Raw genomic sequence first — 6,160 nt, forward strand, 5'->3', positions numbered from 1 at the left:
GGTGCACTTTCAGGGCTTCTCTCAGAGGCTAGAGACAGAAATTGCACACAAACCAGTATAAGTGATTGGAAACTGGTTCAAATCTGTAACACAACAGAAGCTCAATGTACATAACTCTCAAAATGTCTGAAATAAGTTTAAGATAAACCTGGATGGATGTAGGCTAGACTTATCTGTTTTTAGGTTAAATCAGTTTATTGAACTTCTGTCCCAGGTTTCCTACAGATTCAAGTAAATTCACAATTCTCCAGCATCCCAGGCATGCCTTTGTAGCTGCCCCACAAACTTCCCTTGCAAGGCAGGCAGGCTAGGCTGAGCCCAAGCTGTTTGCTGCAGCCAAGCTGGGAAGCATGCTTTAGTGGTCCCTGGCTTCTGACCTGGGCCACTGCAGGTATGTGGATGTATTTCTGGAATCAAAAGTGAATGCCTATTTACTTGCTTATTGGTTCAATCTATACAGCTTAAACTAACCTGTGAAGATTGAACTGAGACGGCCTCAGACTTTTTGATGGTCTACACTTAGCCAGAGAGCACAACAGTGAAGCAAGGCAGTGAGGGCTGGGACGGTCTTTCCAATACTGTTCTGTGCCCATGTTTCTATGCCTATATTAAACATCTGGCAGGCTGGTGCATTTCCACTTTTTTTGTGGTGACTTTCTACAATAGTGGTGGGAGAGCAAACTGCTCACATCAGTGGGGGGCACAAAGCAACACTGCCATGAGGTGGGAAAGCTTCCAGGTTCCCTTCCTACCAGCACTACCACTTATGTAACTGCTGTCTGCCTCCTGGTACAACATGTCAGGCAGCTGAATGAGGCACTACAACAGCAGTATCCTTGGACAAAGTGGTGCTGCTGCTATGTTGCTTGGTGGGTGACTGAAGTGAGGGGGATAACTGGTTCATACAGTAAAGGTAGATACACTGAAGTGAGCACGAAGGACAGCTATGATCAAATATAGTAGTTGTGGATCTGCTCTACCTAGAGGAGAAAGAGGAAAATCAGGCTTAACTGCTCTCTAGGCAGTTTTCAGTGTGTATTAGGAGAGCTTGTGTGACCCACTAATGACTGTTACAAAAAACCTCTCCCACTCCAGGCCTGATCCACAGAGGTTCCAAATAATTACAGCCTCCAGTTTTTAAATCAGTGGTGACAAACCTTTGGGTGCTGTGGGCTGGATGAGTGGTAAGGGTTTGGTTTGCGGGCCAGATCTGCAGTTCAGGTGACATGTGCTTGGATCTGGCCACAAGCCAGCCTGACTGGGCCATGCACTGCCCTGATCAGGTTGCATGCTAGTGCGATTTGGCACAGAGGGCCAAGTTATCCAACCCATGGGGCTCCATAGATTCATAGTTTGTAAGGCCAGAAGGGACCTTGGAAGATCCATTGGGTCCGGCCCCCTGCACCAAGCAGGAAAGAGAACTGGGGGTCAGGTGACCCAGCAAGGTGACTGTCTAGTCTCCTCTTGAAGATTTCCAGGGTAGGTGATTGTACCACCTCTGAAAGGAGCTTATTCCAGTCTGGACACTGTGACTGTGAAGAAGTTTGTCTTAATATTGAGCCTGAATCAATCTTCCATGGGCTTGTGGCCATTACTCCTGGTTTTCCCCTCGGGTGTCCTGGTGAACAGTTGTTCACCAAGCTCTTGATGTATTCCCCTAGTGTAGTGGTAAGCTGCTACCAGGTCCCTCTCAGCCTCCTTTTCTTGGGCTGAAGAGTCCCAGATCCCTCAGCCTTTCCTCGTATGGCTTGCCTTTTAAGACTCTGATCATACGAGTGGCTCTTCTTTGGACTCTCTCAAGCTTGTCCACATCCTTGTTGAAGTGCGATGCCCAGAACTGGATGCAGTACTCCAGCTGCAGTCTCACCAGTACCAGTGCTGAGTAGAGTGGAAGAATCACAGTCCAGTGGCTTTGCTGGAGATGCATCGATTGATGCATGCCAGAGTATTATTTGCCCTACTGGCTACAGCACTGAACTGCTGGATCGCGTTCATACTGTGGTCTATTATTACCCCTAGGCCCCTTTCATTCATGGTGCTAATCAGTTTAGTGCTGCCAAGCCTCTAGGTATGTTGGGGGTTGCTCATCCCAAGGTAGAGCACTTTGTTTCTCAACATTTGAACTTCATCAGATTCTGATCCGCCCAACTTACTAGCTTGTCTAGGTTTGCTTATATCTGTAGCCAGTCTTCAAGTGTGGCCACGCTCCATACAGGTCTAGAAATTTAGCAGCAGGAGAGTGACATTTAGCGCTGCTACTGGTCCCCTGCCAAATTTCCAGACCCTTGGGAGAACCCTGTGTGTTGGATGACACATCTTTGTGGACTGGGGGTTGAGCACCCATGACTTAAGCTGTAGCATCTTAGGCTATTAGCTTTGGAGGCTCCGAGTTCAGTTTCTCATGTGTCGGCTAATGGAGATCACCGTCTCTTACAGATGGAGCTGACCAGACTGATTTTTTTTTTTTTGCATGGCTAGATGTGATCCAACACTGGGAACTGGCATACTAGGAAAATAGTGGGTCACCTGCTTCAGGTTTGGGTAGAAAGCAGGTAACTGGTTGCCCATATAGGATAATTAAAAGGCATCCATTATTAAAGTACAAAATTAAATGAATTTACCCCTCGCCTTGTTTGACTGATGCAGCTTCAAGTTTAGCCATCAAGCTTTGCATACCTCCTGGATGCTTGCTTCTGGCTGAAGTAGCTCTGTGACAACTTGGCCCTACCATTGCTTTCCCCCCGACATAAAATCTTGAGCTAGGTTATTTATCAAGCCTGGTTTTGTTAAACTTATTTGCTTTTGCTTTCTTGCAGGCCCTTGTAGCTTTGCTTGCAGCTTGTGCGTTTTTACTGCTTGTGGTCATTTGTAATCTTTCACCATGTATTAATCTGCCCGAGTGCAGAACAGACACTTAGTACTTCAGTTGCGGGCCTGAAACAGCAGTTGCTTAGTGTACAAAACTGAGCACCCCACTAAATAAAAGCACTACCAGAAGGGGTCCTTGAAAGCCTTCAAACTAATGCGCTGGTCTGCTGGTATAGTCTCAATGATTCTGGAATTTTATCGGAGAGAGAGAGAGGGAAAAAATAGTGACACTAGGGAAGACAAAGGGATATTTTCAGGTCGCAAGTTTCTGCAGTGGAGTCTTTTTGAGGACTACAACTGCTACTAAAGTTTATATTCTCAGTTTTATTTAAATGTGTTGCTTGCTTATGTTGTGGGCTTGCTATAGCAGAAAACCGAATCTATGAAGTATGAAAATTGTGTTGTGATCGGAGTATAGCACTATCCTGTGATGACACTGGGATTCATTCATGGCCTGTTATGGAATATGGGTTTCAGTTGCTTTAGGAAGATTGAAAAGAAAGTGATTGGGAGGATGGAAAATGGAAAGTGCATTTGTGATTAGAACACCAAGCAGTGAAAGGTGAATAAGGAAGGACACCAAATGCATCCTGTAGTTAAGGCTTTGCTTTGGGATTTGGGAAGTGTAAGTTTACTTCCCAGCTCTGCTGAGGGTGTCCCGTGTAACCCTGGGCAAAACACTTAATTCCTCTGCCTTGATTCTCACATTTTTAATGTGAGAATATATTTTTTCTTACCCCTGTCATGTCACCCTAAATTTTATGAACAATGTAAGCCATCGTGTGCATGTACACACAGTATTTTTACCATTCTGCAGCAATGCCCTTATCTGAGGCCTCTGGTTGATACTATAATACAAACATAAAAATAAGCATGGCTGGAACTTCTTGCTCTCCTTTTGTCTAGGTTGATATTGATGTGGCTTCATGCCGCCTTGTGCGAGTTTCCCTTTTTACCAAATTGGACTTCCTGTTCACTGGTGTGGCTTTTTGTTTTCCCTCCCTCATAATTTCTGCCTTTTGCTGCCCTTGATTGGGATAGAGAGCTGCTTTTGCAATGCTGGAGGAAAAGATGGTGTCAGCAGTTCAGGGTGTTGTAATCATTTTACTGTAAAAATTCCCTGGAGGCTGGTGCTCAGTATAGAGGTTCTCCATCTGGAAAGGAAGTTCATTATAAAACTGAAAGAAGAAAATCGGAACGTGTGTGTGGATGGACGGATGGATCAAATCGGCATTGAATCTTCAGATTCGGATTTGGCTGAATCAAATTGGGGACAATGATCTGAATCAATGAATCGAATCGCTGTCCCTGATTTGGGCTGAATCGAATAGGGCCTGTTTCCCACACCTCTACTGAGCACTATTACTAAGTCATGTGTCAGGGGGCTTCAGGGGAACAAGAGTACCTAATACGCGGGGATCTGGGTTTTCTATTTCCCATGGAAAAACAGAAAAAAACACAGGTTTTCCCTTTAACCTAGAAAAATGCGGATTTTTCATTTTTAATGGAGAAACATTAAAATGTTTAATGGGGATTTTCCATTTTTGCAAAGAGCTCTCTGCAGACTGGCAGAGTTCCAGCCTGCAAGGGGCTAGGAGGGAGAAGGAGTGGGAGGAGGGCTGTCGGGCAGGGAGCTCCACATGCATACGCACGTGCACACATGCACATGTCCACCAGGCAGCCTGGAGAGCAGCGCCCTGAAGGTAAGTCTGGGCAAGTGGGGGTTGGGGGAACTGAAGCACCCATAGGGAGAGAGGGAGTTGAGCAGGGCTGGGGCTGCTACCTTGCTGGTGTGGTACATAGGGCTTGGGGCTGGAATGTGCGGCCGCAGGGCTCCAGTAGGGAGTGGGATGGGGCCGTGAGCAGCTTGTCCGGGAGGTCAGGGTGTGGAGCTGGCTCCCTGGTGCAGCATGCGCTCCTGGGGAGGGCATGGGGGGCACTTGCCCCCCAGATTAGTGTGTTGGGGAGGGGTGGGTGCGGGCTCTCTGCCCTCCTGGGGCCTCCACGGCCCAGCAGGAAGGACCTGGCATGGCTGGGCGGAGCAGGACTGAGTGGGGATGTTCCTTGTTGCTGCAAGCCCTGTGCTGCCCTGGCGAGGTGCTCTCTGCCCACCTGGCAGCAGCGGGGGTGGTAGTGCAGGGTTGTGTCCATCAGGGCTGAGAGGGGTGCGAGGGCTGTGAGTGGGGAGTGAGGGTCACCAGCAGGGTGGGGGGGCTGTTGTTTGGGAGTGAGGTCCTGGACCTGAGTCCTGGTGAGCAAAGGAGCTCTGATTTTTTTTTTTTTCTTTTTTCTCTACGATAACCCCTAAATCAAATACCAAAACTTATAGGTACTTAGAATTAATTTTAATATAGTGATAGAAGTGGTAGGTTTCGAATTGCTTAAAATTGTAAATATATCGATAAAATGTTGTGTTCAAATATATATTAGTGGTTGTTGCAGGGCACCTCGGTGCCTGCTCCTAAAGAGGGGAAAACTGCTGGGGAAAAGCCCTAGCAGGATAATGAGTACAGCTGTGGGTTGCCAGGGCGACTAATAAGAGTCAGCTGCCTGTAGGGGGCAGGGCCTGGCTCCTATAAAGCCAAAAGTCAAGGCCAGGCTGGCAGTTCCCTGCCAGCAGCCAGAGGGGCAGGAGCTCTGGGAATTAGGATGAGGAGAGAAGCCTGACAGTAGGTACCGCTCGATCAGAGTTGAGCTATGTTAAGTTATAGCCAGGTGGCTTTGAGCTGAGTTATAGCCAGGAGGCTCTAGTTTATGTTTGTGTTCAGGCTTTGTTATTACACCGGAGGTTTGGGTGAGGCTGTAGGGGTTGGAGGAGGCCTCATAGCGGGGGCTCACGGTAAAGTGGGGCCCCCGGCGCCAGTGAGGGTGCACTAGGCCCTGAGAGTGGCAGGGCAGAGTTGTGGGGTCAGTTAAGCTCAGAGAGGAGTGGCTGAACCTCATAGGGACCCCAGAGAGTGTGGGGTGCCCTAGCGCCAAGAGGGTGCAGTGTCCTCATAAGGACCCCAGAGAAGGTGGGGTGCCCTAGTGCCAGTGAGGGCGCATTATTCTCATGGGGACCTCAGTGGTATGGGGACCTCAGCGCCAGCGAGGGCGCAGCGCCAGTGCAGGCGCAGCTCACAGTGAGGAACGCAACTGGTGGGTTGCGGGTGGGGAACAAAGACACCGGGTTGTGTGCAGGGCGCGTAGGCCCCAGAGCGGGGCAGCATTGAGAAGCCCGAGGTGGGTGTGGCGAGCCCCAAAGAGGGGGAGCGCCATAGTAGGAAGCCCAGGATGGGCGCAGGCGATGGCA

At 48.8% G+C, this 6,160-nt stretch overlaps 1 long non-coding RNA gene across 1 annotated transcript in view; it reads left to right on the plus strand.

Annotated features, from left to right (window-relative positions):
- Window positions 1-5,477: 5,477 nt before the first annotated feature.
- The window catches only part of LOC102375020, a 5,960-nt gene continuing 5,277 nt past the window's right edge, over window positions 5,478-6,160 (plus strand). Inside the window, exon 1 of the long non-coding RNA XR_322929.1 lies at window positions 5,478-5,537. This is a non-coding gene — a long non-coding RNA (uncharacterized LOC102375020). The remainder of the gene's footprint in view (window positions 5,538-6,160) is intronic.

The sequence above is a fragment of the Alligator sinensis genome, unplaced genomic scaffold (assembly GCF_000455745.1).
Source record: "Alligator sinensis unplaced genomic scaffold, ASM45574v1 scaffold237_1, whole genome shotgun sequence".
NCBI classification, from domain to species: domain Eukaryota; kingdom Metazoa; phylum Chordata; order Crocodylia; family Alligatoridae; genus Alligator; species Alligator sinensis.